We start from the raw sequence: 21,026 nt of genomic DNA on the forward strand, positions 1-21,026 counted from the left end.
TGTCGATTCCGTGAGGAATGGGGCTCCCTCCTCCCTCCTGTCAGGGTCTGGGGTGCAGGTGAATTGGGTTCCTGGCTGGCAGGCCACTGACAGCAAGCTATCCAACAGCAGATTCTGTGAGGAATGGGGCTGCCTCCTCCCTACTGTCAGGGTCTGGTTTGAAGGCCGGACTCAGTACTTCCATGCTCTGCTCTGAGGGCGGGTTGCTGACTGAAACCTCACCCTCCGGGAAACAGCTGGGGGAGGGCGCAGCAGTTTCCAAGACGACCCCTGCAGGACTGACTTCCTTCCAGTTGGTTGAGCTTCTGGATGTGATGTTACACCCAGGGTTTTTATATAAATAGATAGATATAGATATAGATATAGATATAGATATAGATATAGATATAGATATAGATATAGATATAGATATAGATATAGATATATAGATATAGATATATGATATATATTTTTATTGATTTTAGAGAGGAAGAGAGAGGGAGGGAGAGATAGAAACATCAATGATGAGAGAGAATCATTGACTGGCTGCCTCCTGCACACCCGCTACTGGGGATGGAGCCAGCAACCCAGGCATGTGCCCTTGACCGGAATCTAACCTGGGACACTTCAGTCCCTAGGCCAACGGTTTATCCACCGAGCTAAACCAGCGAGGGCTCATTGCTATCTCTTGACTAAGAAAGAAAGGGGTATCATATAAACCACAATTATATACAAAGTAAAAGAGATTTTTTTTTACTCAAACATAAATCAAGGAGCTGCTACCAACCAAAGGGGGGATTGGTGCTTGGAAATCAAAAGAAAACCTAATGACCATACAGTCATCCTGCCTGGGAGGTGCATGTCTGGTCCCTCCAGTCACAAAAATGTCACCATGAAAGTCCTTCCTCGGGCTTCTAACAGACATCGATGGTCTCTCCCCCTGACAACACAGCAGACTATGCATTCTTCTCAAGTGCATGTGGAACATTCACCAGGATACACCATGTGTTAGGCCACAGCATATACCTCAACACATTCAAAAGACTAGAAATAATACAAAGTATAGAATGAAAATATAAACCAATAACAAGGAAATTTGGGACACTCATAAGTATGTGAAATTAAATAACATACTCCCAACTAACCAATGGGTAAAAAAAAAAAAAATCAAAAGGAAAATTATAAAGTACTTAAAGATGAAAATGAAAATACATTATATCAAACTTATGGGATATAGCTAGAGCAGTGGTTTTAGAAAAATTCATATCTTGTAAATGCCTATTTTAAAAAAGAAGAACAGTCTGATCAACTACCAGTCTCCCACTTTAAAACACTGAAATTAGAGAGCAAACTAAACCTAAAGCAAGCGGGAAGAAGGAAATAATAAAGATAGAATAGAAATTAATGAAAAAGAGGTTAAAAATAGAAAAAACCCATAAAACCAAAAGCTGTGTTTTTTTAAAGATCAAGAAAATTAACAAACCTTTAGCCACAATAGCCAAGAAAAAAAGAGTGAAGAATCAAATTACTAGAACAGAAATTAAAGAAAGAAAATGCAGATAGAAGGAATGAAGAGGATTAAAAAAAAACAGCAATGGTAAATAGGTGAGTAAATACAAATGCTATTATACTTTTTCATTTCTTAATTCCATCAAAAGACAAATGATTTTTTAAAGTAAAAAATTATAACATTGTATTGTGGAGTGTATGATATGTTTAGATGTAAAATGTATGGCAACAATAGTCCAAAGGATGGGGGTGAAATGGGATTATAATGCTCAAGGATCTTGCATAAATAGTGTGATAGTAACCTAAGTATTTGGTGATAAAAAATTGATTGATAAAGTTGTTATTTTGGAAGCACCTTCATCATCATCCTGTAAAAGAAAAATGGCTACATAAATAAATTAGAGTAGATTAACTATTATATACTATACAGTCAGTGAGAGAAATTGACTTAAATTTATCAGTTCCTCTATCTCTGGCTGTATGTCTGACCTTGGGTGTAGCACAACGTCTCTGAGACTCATGGGGAGAACATTAAAATTCACCTAGAGGAATTTCATGATGATAAAATCACATAATACATAAAAATTACTGGTACATAGAAGTTGCTCAATTAATATTTGTTTAATTAATTAGATAATTAGCACATATAAATGGTTTAACACAGTGCATGGCTCAGAAAAAAATCTAATAAATATAAACTGTGATTTAAAAAGATAATTTACAATACATAAAATCAATGAAACCAAGAGCTGGTTCTTTGAAAGGATAAACAAAATTGATGAACCTCTAGCCAGGCTCACCAAGAAGCAAAGAAAGAGGACCCAAGTAGTTTGTCTTTTCACTTTGTTAATGGTTTCCTTTGCTGTGCAAAAACTCTTGTTTGATATAGTCTCATTTGTTTATACTTCCTTTTGTTTTCCTTGCCTGGGGAGATATATCAGAAAAAAATATTGTTATGAGAAATGTCAGAGATTTTACTGCCCATATTTGCTTCTAGGCTTTTTATGGTTGCAAGTCTAACATTTAAGTCTTTGATCTATTTTGAGTTTATTCTTTTGTGTGGTGCAAGAAGGTGGCCTAGTTTCATTATTTTGCACATGTCTGTCCAATTTAACAGAACCATTTATAATAGACTATCTTTAGTCCATTGTATGTTTTTTGTCTCCTTTGTCAAATATTAATTGACTATAAAGGCATAGATTTATAAAAAAAAAAAAAAAAAAAAGAAAGAAAGAAAAGAAAGAAAGCAAAGGACAATTCAATGAAATCAGTAAAAGAATACATTTAAAAATGAGTAGTTTATGGACATTTACTTTTCTTCAGTTTCTTCTTAAGATGAAGAAAACTCTAAAAAAAAATGAGTAGTTTAACAAAGATAGAAATCATAAAAAAGAATCAAAGAAAAATTCTGGAGCCTAAGAACACTATGAATAAATTTTTTTTAAAAAGGTGGCAATAGAGAGCATTAACAACAAAATGGATCCAGCAGAAAAAAAAGCATCTGTGAGTTAGAAGACAGAAATTTTGAAATATTCCAGTTGGAAGTGATCAAAGGAAAAAGAAAGCCTATGTGATCTATGGAATACTAACAAAAAGAACAATTTGCAAATTGTTGCAGGTTCAGAAGAGAAGAGAGAAAGAAAGGGGCAGACACTTATTTAAATAAATATTAACTGGGAACTCCCCAAGTCAGGGGAGAGATTTGGACAGCCAAAACCGTGGGCCGGTTCTCCGTGGTCAGCACCCAGGACGAGTGGACCCTAGCCTCCCCCCTCCCCCCCCCCCCCCCCAGCCTTCGGTACTCGGCCCCGCCTGACGTGTACCTGGAGGAGGCGCCCCGCAGCCCTGACGTGAAGCTGGCCCTGCGGCGGGCGCAGACGGCCTCCTCCCTCGAGGTCTGCCAGGAGCCCTTGTCCAGCGACTCTGGGGACGAGCGTGTCCCCGGGAGGCCTCCGGCGCTGTGGCCGGGCTCCCTGCCCCGCAGCAGTGGCAGCTCGGCTGGCGACTTCGTGAGGAAGGCCGCCGCCCTCCTGCACAGGTCGGCGGGGGCTGGCCCCCCGGGCCCCGAGGCCCCCGCAGGGCGGGCGTGAAGGTCCCCACCATGAGTGTGACCTCCTTCCCCTCCCAGTCGTCCTACAGAAGCAGTGACAATGACTCGGAGCCCGAGGATGCAGACATCAGGAAGGAGCTGCAGAGTCTGCAAGAGAAGCACCTGCAGGAGATCTCAGAGCTGCAGAGCCAGCAGAAGCAAGAGATCGAAGCCCTGTACCGCCACCTGGGCAGGACGCTGCCCCCCAACCTGGGGCTCTTGCACACGGCCCCCCCTGCCGGCCGCCGGAGGAAGGCCAGCAGGAGCAAGCTGAAGGCTGGGAGGCTGCTGACTCCACTGGTGTAGCAGCTCAAGGTCGTGGCCTCCAGCACAGGTCACTTGTCAGACTGCAGCCGCACCCCTCTTGCCCAGGTCCCCGCCAGGGCAGGAGCAGGGCCCGCCGCAGCGGCAGACTCCTGTGGGAAGGCAGTGCAGACCCAGCAGCCTTGCTCCGTGCAGGCCTCCTTGTCTGCAGACATCTGCTCCGGCTTAGCCAGTGACGGGGGCCCTCCACCAGCAGCCTGGCCCCAGGCCCCGAGGCAGGCCCTCCCGCTGCCCTGCACGTCTAAGTGCAGGTGAACAACAGCAACAACAAGAAGGACACGTTCACGTATGACCTGCACTGACTGGTGGACCAGTGGGCCAGTCAGACGGCGGGAGCTCCCACCCGGCCCGCAGGCTCACCCGGCCCGCAGGCTCACTCTAGCGTGCTATGGTTATATACTGGTGGGTTGATTGATTACTCGCGGGGTGTGATTAAGTAATTAAGCTGAGGAGCCACTAGGAGCCACCAGGTGCCCACCCTTGAGGTTTTCACAGAGCCAGCTGGGCCAGAGCCTCCGCTCCTCCCCAGGGATGAAGTGGGCAGCCTGGGCTCCTTGAAGGCCCACGAGGGCCAGCCCCCACCCCCCACCCCCACCCCGGCCCCCGTGCTGCCAGGCTGCTGTTGCTTCCATGACCCGGGCACAGCACTGGCCCTGCCTTGCCTGAGCTCAATCCCTGTTGGCTGTGACGCCGTTGCCCCAATTTGCTTCCATTAAAAATGTCTGTGTATTTCCAGAAAAAAAAAAAAAAAAATAAAGGGGAGGGAATAAAAGGGAAGTTATGAAGTATGGTACCTATTTGCTTTGTTTGACAATGGACAGGTTACTTTGATTTTCTAAATTGTATAAGCCATCCCATTCGATTGAATGCCTTATCGATTGAATGACTATTCCATCGATTGTTATCATACTGGTCTTAGAGAGCACATTCTTCTGTACCTGGGAAACAGGACAGCACAATTACCCTAAATTGTTTTAGTGGCCACAGGTGGTGCATTCCAGCTGACTTAGTGGTCCCAAGACGAGGACAGCACAATTACTCTAAATTGTCCTGACAACTCAGTGGTCGGGAGACCCAAGGGCTCTAGATAATGTGTTTCTATCAATTCAGTGATCCGGAGACCCAAAACTGTAATTTAGATAACATGCCTAAGTTTAACCCAGGTTACCCAAGGGTTCTAGATAATGTATATCTGTCAATTCAGTGACCCCGAGACCCGAAACTGTAATTAACATGCTTAATTCTGCTTCTGTAATCTGCTTTTTTGCGAGCCAGGTGCCTCATTCCAAACCCTGGGATGTAATCAATACCTTTGTGATTTTTGCCTATATGAGTCTGGTTTTGCCATCAGCTTATTGCTATGAGATTTGGGAATGGCCCCTCATAGTCCCGGATTGCAATAAATGTGACTCTTTAATTCAACTTCTTGAGGCGTCCTTCTGTGATTCGCGGGGTACATTACAACAGTTATTGTATAAAATCAAAGTTGTAGTCAGTGTAAACTGGACTTTTATATCTAGATGAAGTTTTATATAAGCTCCAGTAACCACACAGCAAAAAACCTACAATAGATTCACAAGAGAGGAGAAGGAAGATGCAAGGAAGAAAGCCTTCTACCCAGAGTCTCAGAGGGTGTGGCCCTTCTGATACCTTGATATAGGACTGTGATGCAATAAATTTCTGTTCTCTTAAAAAAAAAAATACCACCTATGTATAACTAACCCATATGTATAAATAATGCATATATATAAATAACCCATATGTATAAGAAACCCATATGTATAAATAGCCCATATGTATAAGTATCCCATATGTATAAATAACCACTTTTTTAGCATGAAGCTGAGCATATCCGGCACGGTGCACATCAGGCTCTTCCCCAGATCACACTTGTCCCAGTGACCCCACAGCTATAGAAAAAAATAAAAATTAAAAATTAAAGAATAAAATAAAAATAAAAAGACAATTTACAAAAATCAATTTACAGTTATGGTTTGTAGTAACTTGGTCAAGACACCAGGTGGCATGAGACAATAAAAATTATTGCCACTTTGTAATGCTCTTCAGAATGCAATTGTACAATGATTTGCATACTGCATGTGTTCATGGAAGGTTGAGATTCAGATTTCTAAAGCAACCAACTAATTTCAAAATGAATTTATTAGTTCATCTTTTGGCAGCAATTTCGGCATTTCAGTGTATCTGCCTTTGCTTCTTAGAGTAATAACAGGCCAAGCTCCAAATATTGCAGACATTATTTTATTTTATCCTCAGCTCTCCTAGGAAGCAGGTATAAACTCTAATTTCTAAATGAGAAAATGAGGTTCAAATCAAGGCTTGATGCAAATAGCTTTATATCCCTCTAAAGAAGTATGAATTAAGTAATAGCTAAAGTAACTCTTTTTAAAAAAAATATAAGAAGTAATCTCCAAGCTTATTATGCTTTATAAGCTTGCATGTAGATATACAGTATTTAAATTAGAAGGCATCTGTAAAGAAATTTTAAGCGAAAAATATGAACGCAAAATGTTTATATAATGCCCATATCCAGAAGTCTTAAAACACTCTGTTGTTTAAAAAATTGGAATTGGTTTTGAAGTTTTCATATGCCTGGTTTACCAGACCAAAGTAACATTTATTTATTTTGTCTTTCATTTAACAACTATTTATTGAATACTGTGTGGGACTAATATATAATCCAGACACAAATCATCTCCTTAAAAGTCTTAATCTCTGAAGTAAATAAATCATGTTGTAGAATAACTTCTGGACTGGCTCGCCAAACCTCAAGACCATCCACCATCCCACTGGCACGATGGCTAATTCCTATTTAGATGATACCATAACCCAACTGTGTGGCTCCAGAGTTGTGACCAGTGTCTGTCAGCCTGAGGGAGAAGCATTCCTGGACCTTGATAAGGTCTTGTCCTGGATCCATGGGAAGTTAGGGAGATGGATAGTTACTGCTACTTCCTTTTCTGTATGTGGTTCACCAACCAACATAGACCTCCTTTCCACTTTAAAAACCCTTGGTGTACTGAAATGTCCATTCATTGGAAACGTATAAGCTAGAACAGCTATAGATAAGCCATTCCAAAGACCATTATGCAACCCAGGTGGTATGTAATACAAACTAGAAAGAAAGCACACCCTTAAAAATATGGCAATGTTTCTCAATGTAGTCCCTGAGTAGTGCATCATTATCAACTGGAATGCAAGTCAAGATACGGAATGCCAGCCTCTACTCGACACCTACCAAATCAGTAGTTCCTCCTGGGATAGGGCCTGGGAATTCACATTTCATTTTTAACAGGCTCGTTAGGTGACTGTGGTGTAAAGGATGAAAATTAAATATTGATTATTTATTTTAGCCCAGGGTCAAGGAGAGATAAATGAAGGTACTGGCATGGAAACAAGGCCTTGAGTAGAGAGAGAGAACTTTCCATTGGTTTACTGTCCATTCTCACAATTCTCGCAAGCTTTAATAAACTCACAGCAGGGAATTCTTTTGTTGAAAAGAATCATAAAATATTAGAGGAAAAAAGACATTATCAAGTATGGTAATCTGCAAAGTTCTGCTAACTCTGGTGGCATATAGAAGGCCAGTCAAGTGGGGATCTGGGTCCTCCACCCTGTTTAACCAGTTTAGCCTGTGGTTTGAAAAAACTGCTTTAAATATGCTAGACTCCAAAGGGGTAGGGGCCCACAGGTTCTGAATAAAAGAGATGGGATCTTTAACTGTTTCTTTAGTAGGTGACCCTATAAATATCTTTGTCATGGAAAAATTCTTCTACACGTGATCCCAATGACACTTTTGTAAACTGTGTCTCACATTACACATCTCAATAGATTTTTAGCTTTGCCGAAAATTTCATTGCACAAAGGAAATTTAGCCACAGCAAAGGATTCTCCAGCCTCGTTGACCCCCTCAGTGCAGTTAACTTGCAAGAAAAACTGCGCATACAATGGTGAGAGTGCATGAAGGCTGGTCAGTTACCACCCAAAGACGCTGCAGTGTCAGCCCACCTTTAGGTTGACTGATGGAGAGGATCTCTTTTTCTTCAGAGTGATAAACATAGTGCTCAACAGAGATAAGTAGGCAAAGAAACTCATTCTGACAAAGTGGTGAGGTGGTAGAAGTGACCTCACATTCAGAGCTAGGTTGGAGTCATAGTTGTTATATACCCATCTGGTTCAGAGAAACATACTGCTCACTGACTGGGCAAGCCTCACTCCCACTCTCTTTACAGCACAGTGGAGCCTTGTAACTAGTTTTAGACAATGAACTGATGTATAGAAGGGATACATCCTATTTCTGAGCCAAATGACCCTTCAGTTTTCTCCTCTCTTTGGGTGACAAGTTGACAACTATGTGTTTAGATGTCCATTTCACAAGACCTTGTGACATGGAGGACAGCTTGATTAAGCAAGTAAGATTTGTTACCATAGCATAGCCCAGTCTGCCCTAATATAACAATTGATAGAAGGCTGAGGGTCACATAACCAACTGCTGTTCCTTTAACTGTACACAGAGATATCAATAGTATCATGGGAGTGGAGTACCAATATTTATTATACCTGTCTATAATTAATTATAATTAGAATGCTTATCCTATATAATAAAAGTCTAATATGCAAATCAACAACACAGCAGAACAACCAGTGGAACAACCGGTCGCTATGACATGCACTGACCACCAGGGGGCAGACGCTCAATGCAGGAGCTGCCCCCAGCCCACAGGTCCCAGGCTAGCCAAGGTGGGTGCCAGCGGGGGCCCCCCAGACTGCCCCGCCCATTGCCCCACAGAGGGAGGCAACCAGCAGTGGCAGGGGGTGGGGCCGGTGAGCAGGCGGCACCAGGCTAGCCAAGGCAGGTACCAGTGGGGGTCGCTCAATCGCCCTGCCAGTCGCCCCACAGATCAGCCCTGATCACCAGCCTGGCCTAGAGACCCTACCCATGAACAAAAATTGTGCACTGCAAGAGGGTCCCTCAGTCCAGCCTGTGCCCTCTTGCAGTCTGGGACCCCTTGGGGGATGTGTGCCTGCCGGCTTAGGCCTGATATCCGGGGATCAGGCCTAAGCCAGCAGGCAGACATCCCTCTCGCAGTCCGGGGATCTCACAGTCCAGGACCCCTTGTCCTTAGCACTTGCCTGCAGCAGAGGTGGGAGAGGTTCCCACCACTGCCACTGCCACTGCACTCACCAGCAGTGAGCCCAGCTTCTGGCTGAGCAGTGCTCCCTCTGAGGGAGCACCCTGACCAACAGGGGGCAGCTCCTGCATTGAGTGTCTGCCCCCTGGTGGTCAGTGCTTGTCATAGTGGCCATTCCCTAGGCTTTTATATATAGACTAGAGGCCCGGTGCACAAAAATTTGTGCACTCGGGGGGAAGGGGGGGCTCTCAGCCCGGCCTGTGCCCTCTTGCAGTCTGGGACCCCTTGGGAGATAACAACCTGCTGGCTTAGGCCTGCTCCCGGGTGGCAGAGGGAAGGCCCAATCCCTAGGTGCAGCCCCTGGTCGGGCTCAGAGCAGGGCCGATTGGGGAGTTGGGGCGCTGCCCCATGTCATGCACAGAGCAGGATGGATTGGGAGGTTGTGATGCCACCCTCAGTAACGCTCAGGGTAGGGCCGATGCGGGGTTGGGGCACCACCCCCTGTCACACTCAAGGCAGGGTCGATGGGGAGGTTGCGGCGCCACCACCTGTCACGCACAGAGCAGGGCCCATCAGGGGGTTGGGGAGCTCCCCCCTGTCATGCACAGAGCAGGGCGGATCAGGGAGTTGGGGCGCTGCCACTGTCACACTCAGGGCAGGGTTGATGGGGAGGTTATGGCTCTACCCCATCACACACAGAGCAGGGCCCGTGGACGGGGGGTTGGGGCGCCACCCTCTATAACCCACAGAGCAGGGCCGATCAGGGGGTTGGGGAGCTCCCCCCTATCAGGCACAGAGTAGGGCTGATCAGGGGGTTGGGGCGCCTTCCCCTGTCATGAACAGAGCAGGGCGGATAGGGAGGTTGTGGCCACGCCCCCTGTCACACACAGAGCCGCAGGGTGATCAGGGGGTTTGGGCGCTGCCCCCTGTCACACTGATCCCGGTGCCGGGAGGACTCTCCGCTCCGCTGATCCCAGTGCTGGGAGGCATATTACCCTTTTACTATATAGGATAGAGGCCTGGTGCATGGGTGGGGGCCGGCTGGTTTGCCCTGAAGGGTGTCCTGGATCAGGGTGGAGGTCCCCACTGGGGTGCCTGGCCAGCCTGGGTGAGGGGATGATGGCTGTTTGCAGCTGGTCACACACCCTTCAGGGTGGGGGTTTCCACTGGGGTGCCTGGCCAGTCTGGGTGAGGGGATGAGCGCTGTTTTCAGGCTGACTGAAGCTCCCAACTACTCCTTTTTTTCTTTTTTTTATTCTGGGCCAGCTTTAGCTCTGGCTCCAGCTCTGAGGCTTCTTCTGCTGAAAGCAGGTATCTGGTTTGTTTGGGTTCTATAATCGAAACACTGTATCAGCTCTGAGATCCTGGCTCGCTGAAAGCAGGTTTCTGGGGTTTTGTTTAGCTTCTGTATTTGTAACTATGTTTCAAACTGCAAGCTCAGAGGCCGGCAAGGCAGGCAGGGAATGTTGGAGTCCTCCATCACTGAAGCAAGCAAGCCTCATGTTAGTTTCAAGCTGCCTGGCTGCCAGCCGCCATCTTGGCTGGCAGTTAATTTGCATATCGCCCTGATTAGCCAATGGGAAGAGTGGCGGACGTACGCTAATTACCATGTTTCTCTTTTATTAGATAGGAAGATAGATTATCTATTATGTCACTGTTTATTATATTGCTTATAATAAATACCAAAGCAGCGAATTCACTGGCCCTACCATTGGGGCTTGTGGATTTCGCCCTGGGACGCAGATTAAACCTTTCTTTTATTTCTAAAAAGAAATAAAATAAAATAAATAAATAAATACCAAAGCATTTCTTATATATTTAAAATTTTTATCTAAAAATCAGCTCTTTATCTAATGCTTAAGATATAATTGAACGTCTGTTTTAAGCAATAGGGCAGAAACCTAAATGAGAGTTCCAATCTTTTAGGACTTTACCCCTTCTCATTGCTTGTTGGATTTCATGAGATTTTGGCCACTTCCTAAAAACTGAAGTGACTTAATAACAAGTGATGAATTAAAACTGAGGCTCAGAGAGTTTAGATAACCTACCTCATTCACACAGGGACAAGGTGCTCTAGTGCCTTCAGTAAAGTAACTGGGGAGTGGGGAGAGCATATTTTGGCCTTCTCTACACATCTTCCAGAATCACCCCTTCTCACTGTGCTCCTCCGAGGAAGCAGAAGTGTGTGGCTGGAGTAATACGTTGATAATCTGCCTGGGGCCTAGATGCAGTGATGGTGAACCTTTTGAGCTCAGCGTGTCAGCATTTTGAAAAACCCTAACTTAACTCTGGTGCCATGTCACATATAGAAATTTTTTGATATTTGCAGCCATAGTAAAACAAAGACTTATATTTTTGATATTTATTTTATATATTTAAATGCCATTTAACAAAGAAAAATCAACCAAAAAAAAATGAGTTCACGTGTCACCTCTGACACGCGTGTCATAGGTTCGCCATCACTGGCCTAGAGTAAGACTCCAAGGGGCATGTGTGAATAGCAAAAGATGAGTAATTCCTCAACCACCTTTTGAGGTGGTTGTCCAATTTGCTGCTGGCCGCTGCCTTTGCCATGTGCCTGTGGAGTGTACATTTGGGGCCACGGAGCTAAACTGCTTAGTGCCTAGAGGAGAGGCCAGGCCATGCCTCCAAAAGCCCTCTTCTCAGCTCTTCCCCCACTTACCCCTGGACCTCTCTTTGAAGTGCATGTGGAATAAATATGAGTTTGAATGAGGGGCAAATTATGACCCTGCCTAGGGCACCCATATATTTCTGTATATCTCTGAGGATTCCAGTTTTAGTTCCTTTTGTTGTGTAATCTCCGGCACTTCTCCTTTATTCCCTCTGCTCAGTTCAGGAGCCAGCCTTCAAGAGAAAATTCCCCTTTGCCAACCCAGAAATGCCCTTACCAATCCTTGAATCTCAGACAACTGCACCAGCTGCCTATACCCCTGGGGTCCTAGTACCCACTCTTGTTAAAGCCAACGGATGCCTTTGGGCCCTTACAAGGTCTCTCTGGCAGCATGAGATTCTGTGACCAGTCCCTCCACTGAAACACTCTCTTTCCCTTGTTCAATAAAAGTATCTCTTGATTCTAAAAAAAAAAAAAAAAAAGGAAGGAAGGACAAGGAAGAAAGAAAGAAAGAAAGAAAGAAAGAAAGAAAGAAAGAAAGAAAGAAAGAAAGAAAGAAGGAAGGAAGGAAGAAAGATTAGCCCTTTTTATTTTCTTCTAAATTGTTATTATAAAAAATTTTAAGACTACGCTTAAAAGTACTGGAGCTCGTGGTTCAATGAACACCCATTTATCCATGACCTAGATTCAACAGTTATCAAGATCTTACCCACCTGCTTCATTCATTTTTAAAAAACATTCATATTTTCTTAAATAACCACATTATGATTATCACACAATGAAATTTTCAGTTCCTGCACTAATTTTTTTAAAAATCTCAATTAACAGGAAAAATTAATCTTGCTAAGAAAATTTTCTGAACTGGCACATAGTAACCCCAGGCAGTGGGTAGAATATGCTTCTAAGGACTTCACCAGGATTTTTGGTGATCCAATTTTGGAGTAGGTGTGACTTCTGTCCACTTTTTTTTTCTTTCTATCCCTGATCATAAAACTTCAGAGGGCTGAACTTAGTCCCAGGTCAGCCATACAGCATCATCATGAGAAGGAAGCGAGTGGCATTGGGATGAGAACTTCATTTCTACTCAGGAGAGCTTTTCCTTGAGCTTGCTGCCTAAGACAGGCCTGAGTGCCAGTCCTGAGACATCATGGTGAAGTTTCCAGTGCAAACTAAAAGTGAAAAGTTGCACAGAGGAAAAATAAATGTGCCTTGCCCTGTTTATTTAAAAAAACATAATTACTTTTAAACTTGTATGGGATTAGAAATTGCTGAAGTTATGTGCTTACATAAAATGGATAAATCACTAAACAATTTCCCCCCTGGGGAGGGGGGTGTGGGGTGGGGATTGTGATGGCTTAATAAGGCTTGGGGTAGTAGAAAAAGGAACTTAAAATAAGTCTCTCCTTTTTTTGCCATCTATAGGGAAAGGTGAGAGAGGAGAGCAGTCATCAGTTATCAGGAGGTCCACAGGGAACGGAGTGTACTCGAGGCTGAAAACCTTTCCCACTCCTGAATCCAACCAGGCCCAACCTGTGGCCCAAGAGCGCTTTTTTTGGGCCTTCTGAGGGAAGACACCAGCTGGCCATCTGGGGATTTTACTACGATCAAGCAGAATAATAGTAACAATAAGAACAAATAATAGAGACGACTTAGAAGCCAGTCAAGTACTGTTTGCCCATGAAAGCTCCTCACAGGCAGTGTCTCTTGACAAGGAGTTGTAGTTGAGAGGCCAATTGGTTGACAATGATTTTTTTTTCCCCTCTAAATTGAGAGAGAATGCCTCTTGAACTTTATTCCATCTGGGTAGAAGTTGAAATCAGTCTCCCTAACCACTGCCCCTCACCTCTCCCACCCCCAGATCGCAGCATGTTCTGTAATGTTGAGGATTAATGGAATTTTCCTTATGATTCAGGGAGCAATTCAGTTTCATGTAGTCATTCTCTAGTCATTCATAGCCCAGCACTTTGCTAAAACATCTTTAATCCGATTACCTGTGCAATATTAAGCTTATGAAAGACAAAAAAAGCAGGGGGAGGATATTTTTAACATTTTATTTCAAAATCATTTTAGACATACACCAAGTTGCAAAATTCATACAAGGAATTTCCATATACTCTCCATTTGTCTTTTAAGACCTTGACATTTTTGAAGAGTATAGGCCTATGGTTTGAAGGATAACCCTCAATTTGGGTTTGATTGATGTTTACTCATGATTAAATTCAGATTGTGCATTTTTTTGGTGAGGGTTATCAGAAGGCACATGGTATCAATTTGTCCCTTTAATGTTGAGGCTAACTGTGGTCCCTTGGTTAAAGTGGTTCCTGCCAAACTTTTGTACTGTAACGTTATTATTTTTCTCTTTGTAACTAATAATTATCTTGTGGGAAGATACTTTGAGATTATGTAAATACTGTCATGTGTTAATTTTGGCATCCATCGATGATTCTTGCCTAAAAAAATATTATTGTGGTTTTTGCCAAATATGATTTTTCTATGTCCATCATTCTTTCCATATTTATTACTTAGATTCTACTTTAATAAACATCTGTTTCTTATCCTTCTTTTAATTATTTACCCAGTGATTTACATCAGCATGGACCTATGGATTCTTATTTTATTCATTGGCCATAATTCATTACTATCAACATTAATTGTGTTGAGTCAGTTGTCCCAGAGTTAGCCAATGGGAGCCCCTTCGAGTTGGCTCTTTTGTCAATACGGCATGTCCCCATCATATTTTGAGGCTTCAGAATTTACATACTGGTTACTCACTTTCTACTTCCCTAATGACAGGGGTTTGAGAAATATGGACCACTTCTAGCTGTGCATAAATAAAAAATAAAAGAGAAACATGCTTAAGAAAAATCAACACAAGGTAAACTTAGCTTTTTAAATATGTCTGTGAAAGGTTATCTTCCCAACGTTTTAAATTCATGATTCACTTGTAACTGGAGCAAAGATTTACATTTGAACTGATCTCCCAAGTGTGTGAGAAGATAATCTAGGGGCTGCCCAGAGGTCATCATCACTAATGCCAGAATTTGACAATTATAACTCCATCTCCTTAATAACAAGCTAGAGTGTCCTTTCAAATCTTCCATTATAGGCTAGAGTTTTCACACCCCATACTGGTTACAGGTACAACAGACCTAGGTTTTCCTGTCCTGACATCTTTGGACTCAATGTATATGTTCTCCAAAACAAATCATCATTATTCAGAGAGGTTGGTAAAACGTGGATTCAGAAAAAAGAGATCATGCCTTTCCACCTTTGTGACTGAATCCTGCATTCCTGAAGGCAGAATTAATTTCCAGCCAAGTCTGCGGGGAGTCAGTGGGGTACGAGCTTCAGGTCCACAGTGACGCAAGGTGCCGCTCCAGCTGCTTTGGATTGCTACAGAAAGCTCACCCGAAGCTGTCAGACACCTACTTCTGTTATGATTGTGTTATGGGTTACAGGTTAGAACGCGTGAGTGACAAAACGCAGCAGGGGTAGGCAGTACCACATAACCAAATCCTATCATTAACGCAATTGGAATTTTTGGCAATAACTGTTTGACTTAGTTATGTATTTATGAGCACCTACTGGGTTTAAGGCCAGAGCTAGGTCCTAGGGGGACATCAGGTTGTACAAGACACTTTAAAAGGATCATTTTTGAGACCTAAATATTTTTTAAAGAAAAGAAAATGCAATAAAAGGCTAAATAATGGAACACACAAACATACACACACATATACATAAGTAAATAAGAAATTGCTAAGGCAATTAAGAGATGCCTCTCTATTGGATGATATTCTCATAGTAATTCAGTGAACAAATAATTTATTTAGAAGATTTTCCTTTTTAAAATATATTTTTATTGATTTCAGAGAAGAAGGGAGAGAGAGAGAGAAAGAAACATCAATGATGAGAGAGAATCATTGATTGGCTGCCTCCTGCACGCCCCTACTGGGGATTGAGCCTGCAACCCGGGCATGTGCCCTTGATCAAAATTAAACCTGGGACCCTTCAGTCCACAGGCCAATGCTCTACCCACTGATCCAAATCGACTAGGGCTATTTAGAAAAGCTCAAACTATTAAAATAAAATTACATTTTAAAATCAATTATTAATGACACACAACATGATTCCATTTATATAAAGTTCTAGAAATGGCAAAATTAATAGTGGAGAGTAGACGCTGGAGACAAACTGCCTGGGTTCAACAAATCCCATTCCTGCCACCATTTATTTAATCATTGTTTCGCTTTGTCTATGTTATTCGCCTCCGTATGTCTCATTTTCTTATATGTAAAATGGGTTTCATTAATAGAATGTCAGAGGATTATCATCAGGCTTAAATAAGCTCCTACTTGTAAAATGTTCAGCACAATGCCCAGCATTACAGATATATTTAAAATAAATTAGCCGAAACCGGTTTGGCTCAGTGGATGGAGCGTCGGCCTGCGGACTGAGAGGTCCCAGGTTCGATCCCGGTCAAGGGCATGTACCTGGGTTGCGGGCACATCCCCACTGGGAGATGTGCAGGAGGCAGCTGATCGATGTTTCTAACTCTCTATCCTCTCCCTTCCTCTCTGTAAAAAATCAATAAAATATATATTTTAAAAAAATAAAATAAAATAAATTCTAAGGAATTCCTGCTATGCTGCTTCAAGTGGTGAGTAAAGGGCCATGATACATAAATAAAATTTCACAGAGAGCACACACAAATAAAATTCACTGTTCTAATCACAAAAAGCACCAAGTTAACTTGATATATAGAGAGATTATTATGCTGCGTAATCATATACCATTTTTCCTTAAAACTATAAGCATTTCACACAAGTGATTATACTTAGAATTCCTTCATATACTGAACCTACTTTACAATTTTGCTCAGCCTATTTCAATTATATTCTGATATCCCATGTTTGTCATCATCTTCATTACAAACACACATTTTAAACACCACCTTGCCTACACCCTAACAGCTAGAATTCCCAAGCTTTTGACACTTTCCCCACCTTCCTCTTAATTTAAATTCCCCTGGACATTTCTAAATCTTTGGATGCACTCTCTTCAGGATCCTGGAACATTTGTCCTCTACTCTGCCTCCTCTTGACAGAGAATAGGAGGTTCTGAGAATAGGAGGGCAAGGAGGCACCCAGACAGCACTAGAAACAAGAAAAGCCCTTAATCATGTAAGAGATTCCTTGGTTCTAGACCTTCAAGAGTCAATCTACCTGTGCCCATTCAATTTTGCCCTGAAATTTCCTTCAAATTTCAGTAAGGAGAAATAGGGTCTTCGTGTATTGTGCTTTCAATCCTTTAAGACTCTCGTTGAGTCTATGTCTTAAGGCCCAGAGCAGCCTATCTTGGGCTGTAGTTGCAATGCATAAAGGAGGGTCAAGGGCATGGAAAGAATGGAGTGGGAAGCGTGGGTAAAGAAGTGGAATACTGTAGAGAGGCAATTGAGTATGTCCAGTCCATTCAGAACCTCTTCCCTTAAGAGCCTTAAAGATTCAAGTGCTATTCCACGAATAAGGGCATGCCTACCCTTACAAAATCACCTAACACACCTGCCCAAATTCCTTGAAATGTCTTTCAGAATTGAGAATAAAGGGCTTAAAACCCACACTCTGAGGATTCACCTGTTAATATGAATGAGTTTTGAAATGTAAAAGATGATCACAGATCTTTGATTGAATTGAAGGGGAGCCTCAGAAACTAGAAAGACCAAGAAAGCTGGGGGTGGGGGGCAAGGGAGGCTCTGTGTGATAATGAAACACTGAAGAATAGTAAATACAAAGCAAAGGCTCCAAAGCAGCACTTCCTGGCATTGCACCAGGACTCGGTTCACCTTTATCTGTAGAGTCAGATCAAGCTATGGTGCAAGGGACACCAACTGGGAGGTGCTCAGGTCCAAGGCATTGCCCAGTACTAAGAGGTTTCCCAGGACGTGGCACTTTCAGTGCTAAAACCAGGCCTTTGGCAAACCAGGACCATTGGTCACCCTAACTATATGAATTTCATGCCAGGTGTGGTTCCAGGAAGGTCTGGTAGCCTGAAATTATTTCAGAGTAAGGGCCTGAGGGCATGCTGCAGCATCCAAAGGCATGATTTATGGGCTATCTATCTTAGTTTATTGGAGCTCCTGCCTGAACTTCTTCCTGGTTCTCACCATGAATCGGTAACAGGCAATAGATCCACAATCTTTATAAGTAATACTTTAACCATCAGTGAAAGACAAACTAATCCCCAAATGGACAAATATTAAGTAAACTGGTTGTAATTAAAGCTGGGGTTTGATTAATGATCCTGGAATGATAAAACATATCTTGGAGTTTTTATAAATAACACTAGAGGCCCGGTGCACAAAAATTTGTGCACTCGGGGGGGAGGGGGGTCCCTCAGCCTGGCCTGTGCCCTCTCGCAGTCTGGGACCCCTAGGGAGATAACAACCTGCTCCCGGGTGGCAGAGGGAAGGCCCAATCCCTAGGTGCAGCCCCTGGTCGGGCTCAGAGCAGGGCCGATTGGGGAGTTGGGGCGCCTTCCCCTGTCATGCACAGAGCAGGGCAGATTGGGAGGTTGTGATGCCACCCTCAGTAACGCTCAGGGTAGGGCCGATTGGGGGGTTGGGGCACTGCCCCGTCACACTCAAGGCAGGGTTGATGGGGAGGTTGCGGCGCCACCCCCTGTCACGCACAGAGCAGGGCCCATCAGGGGATTTGGGGTTCCGTACCCTGTCACGCACAGAGCAGGGTCAATCAGGGGGTTGAGGAGCTCCCCACTGTCACTCACAGAGTAGGGCCGATAGGGGAGTTGGGGCACCGCCCTGTCACTCTCAAGGCAGGGTCAATGAGGAGGTTGCGGCGCCACCCCCTGTCACGTACAGAGCAGGGCCAATCAAGGGGTTGGGGAGCTCCCCCCTGTCATGCACAGAGCAGGGCTGATTGGGGGTTAAGGAGCTCCCCCCTGTCACTCACAGAGTAGGGCCGATAGGGGAGTTGGGGCACCACCCCTGTCACACTCAGGGCAGGCGAATCAGGGTGGTGGGGCTCCGCCCCCTCTATCCCAAAACACACAGAGCAGGGCCCATGGGGTGAGGGGGTTGGGGCACTACACCCTGTCACACACAGAGGCGCAGGGCGATCAAGGGGTTGGAAAGCTCCCCCGTATCAGGCACAGAGTAGGGCTGATCAGGGGGTTGGGGCACCTTCCCCGAACAAAGCAGGGAGGATAGGGAGGTTGTGGCTATGCCCCCTGTCACACACAGAGCCACAGGGTGATCAGGGGGTTTGGGCGCTGCCCCCTGTCACACTGATCCTGGTGCCGGGAGGCCTCACGGCTCCTCTGATACCGGTGCTGGGAGGCATATTACCCTTTTACTATATAGGGTAGAGGCCTGGTGCATGGGTGGGGCTGGCTGGTTTGCCCAGAAGGGTGACCTGGATCAGGGTGGGGGTCCCCACTGGGGTGCCTGGCCAGCCTGGGTGAGGGGATGATGATGGTTTGCAGCTGGTCACACACCCTTCAGAGTGGCGGTCCCGCTTGGGTGCCTGGCCAGCCTGGGTGAGGGGATGATGGCTGTTTGCAGCTGGTCACACACCCTTCAGGGTGGGGGTCCCCACTGGGGTGCCTGGCCAGTCTGGGTGAGGGTATGATGGCTGTTTGCAGCTGGTCACACACCCTTCAGGGTGGGGGTCCCCACTGGGGTGCCTGGCCAGTCTGCGTGAGGGGTTGAGCGCTGTTTTCAGGTCGACTGAAGCTCCCAACTGCTCATTTTTTATTTATTTTTTATTCTGGGCCAGCTTTAGCTCTGGCTCCAGCTCTGAGGCTTCTGCTGCTGAAAGCAGGTATCTGGTTTGTTTGGGTTCTATAATCGAAACACTCTATCAACTCCAGCTCTGAGGTCCCGGGCTCCCTGAAAGCTGGTTTCTGGGGTTTTGTTTAGCTTCTATATTTGTTACAATGTTTCTTAAACTGCAGGCTCAGAGGCTGGCAAAGCAGGCGGGGAACATTGGTTTCCTTCATCACTGAAGCAAGCAAGCCTCATGTTAGTTTCAAGCTGCCTGGCTGCCGACCGCCATCTTGGCTGGCAGTTAATTTGCATATCTCGCTGATTAGCCAATGGGAAGGGTAGCGGTCATAAGCCAATTATCATGTTTCTCTTTTATTAGATAGGATAGTTCTGTCACAAGCTATACTTACTACCTACTCGCTGCTTTTTGCCCAACATATGCTGAGTTTTCCTTTTCTTGAATTTTTTGGCTTTTGCATTTTTAGTAGGTGTCATATTTATGACATTGAGTATAATAATTAAGGATCTGGTCTCAGTCTGTACTAGCTTGAACCACTTACTAGCAAATGGCCTCAGGTAAATTTGTGATTCAGTTTCCTTAACTGCAAAATGGTCATAGTATACAGTAGTTTTTACCTCCATGAGATGTTGTGACAATTAATGTGCTCAACACATTTTAGCTATTACTACTGATAAGAGAAAAATTCTGATAGCTTCTTTTTTTTTTAAATATATTTTATTGATTTTTTACAGAGAGGAAGGGAGAGAGATAGAGAGTTAGAAACATCGATGAGAGAGAAACATCGATCAGCTGCCTCCTGCACATCTCCCACTGGGGACGTGCCCGCAACCCAGGTACATGCCCTTGACCGGAATCAAACCTGGGACCCTTGAGTCTGCAGGCCGACGCTCTATCCACTGAGCCAAACCGGTTTCGGCCTGATAGCTTCTTATATTGCAGCAGCTGGAGAGTGAGAAAGACAAGAATAATTAACTAGTTAATAGCTGTGTACCAATTAACAAAAGGATATCACATTCTTGAATATATGCTGTAGCTTTAAATCAATCTCCAGGCTTCTATTAGCCAACCACTAGACCAGGGGTCCTCAAACTTTTTAAACAGGGGGCCAGTTCACTGTCCCTCAGACCGTTGGAGGGCCGGACTATAGTTTAAAAAAAAAACTATGAACAAACTCCTATGCACACTGCACATATCTTATTTTGAAGTAAAAAAACAAAGCGGGAACAAATACAATATTTGTATTTGCATGTGGCCCGCGGACCATAGTTTGAGGACCCCTGCACTAGACTTACCATCGCCTGCATATGTATGACCTTGCAGGGCTGTTGCCCTTCACCAATCAAAAGTAGTAAATATTTCTTTGTTACAGACTATGCTCCTATCATAGAACTGCCCCCGCTTCACCTTCTCCCACCCTCCTTATCTGTAGCCAATGTAAATTCTTTCAAAACAACTTACATCTTTCTTCTCCAAAACATCTACACTAATAAAAGGGTAATATGCTAATTAGACCGGGAGACCTTCCAAGAAACCTTCTGGAT

At 44.2% G+C, this 21,026-nt stretch overlaps 1 pseudogene; it reads left to right on the forward strand.

The window, feature by feature from the left end:
• Positions 1 to 1,573: 1,573 nt before the first annotated feature.
• Positions 1,574 to 4,341, forward strand: LOC118660726 (annotated as a pseudogene).
• The last annotated feature ends 16,685 nt before the right edge of the window (positions 4,342 to 21,026 follow it).

Source organism: Myotis myotis, unplaced genomic scaffold (genome assembly GCF_014108235.1).
Source record: "Myotis myotis isolate mMyoMyo1 unplaced genomic scaffold, mMyoMyo1.p scaffold_m19_p_7, whole genome shotgun sequence".
NCBI lineage: Eukaryota > Metazoa > Chordata > Mammalia > Chiroptera > Vespertilionidae > Myotis > Myotis myotis.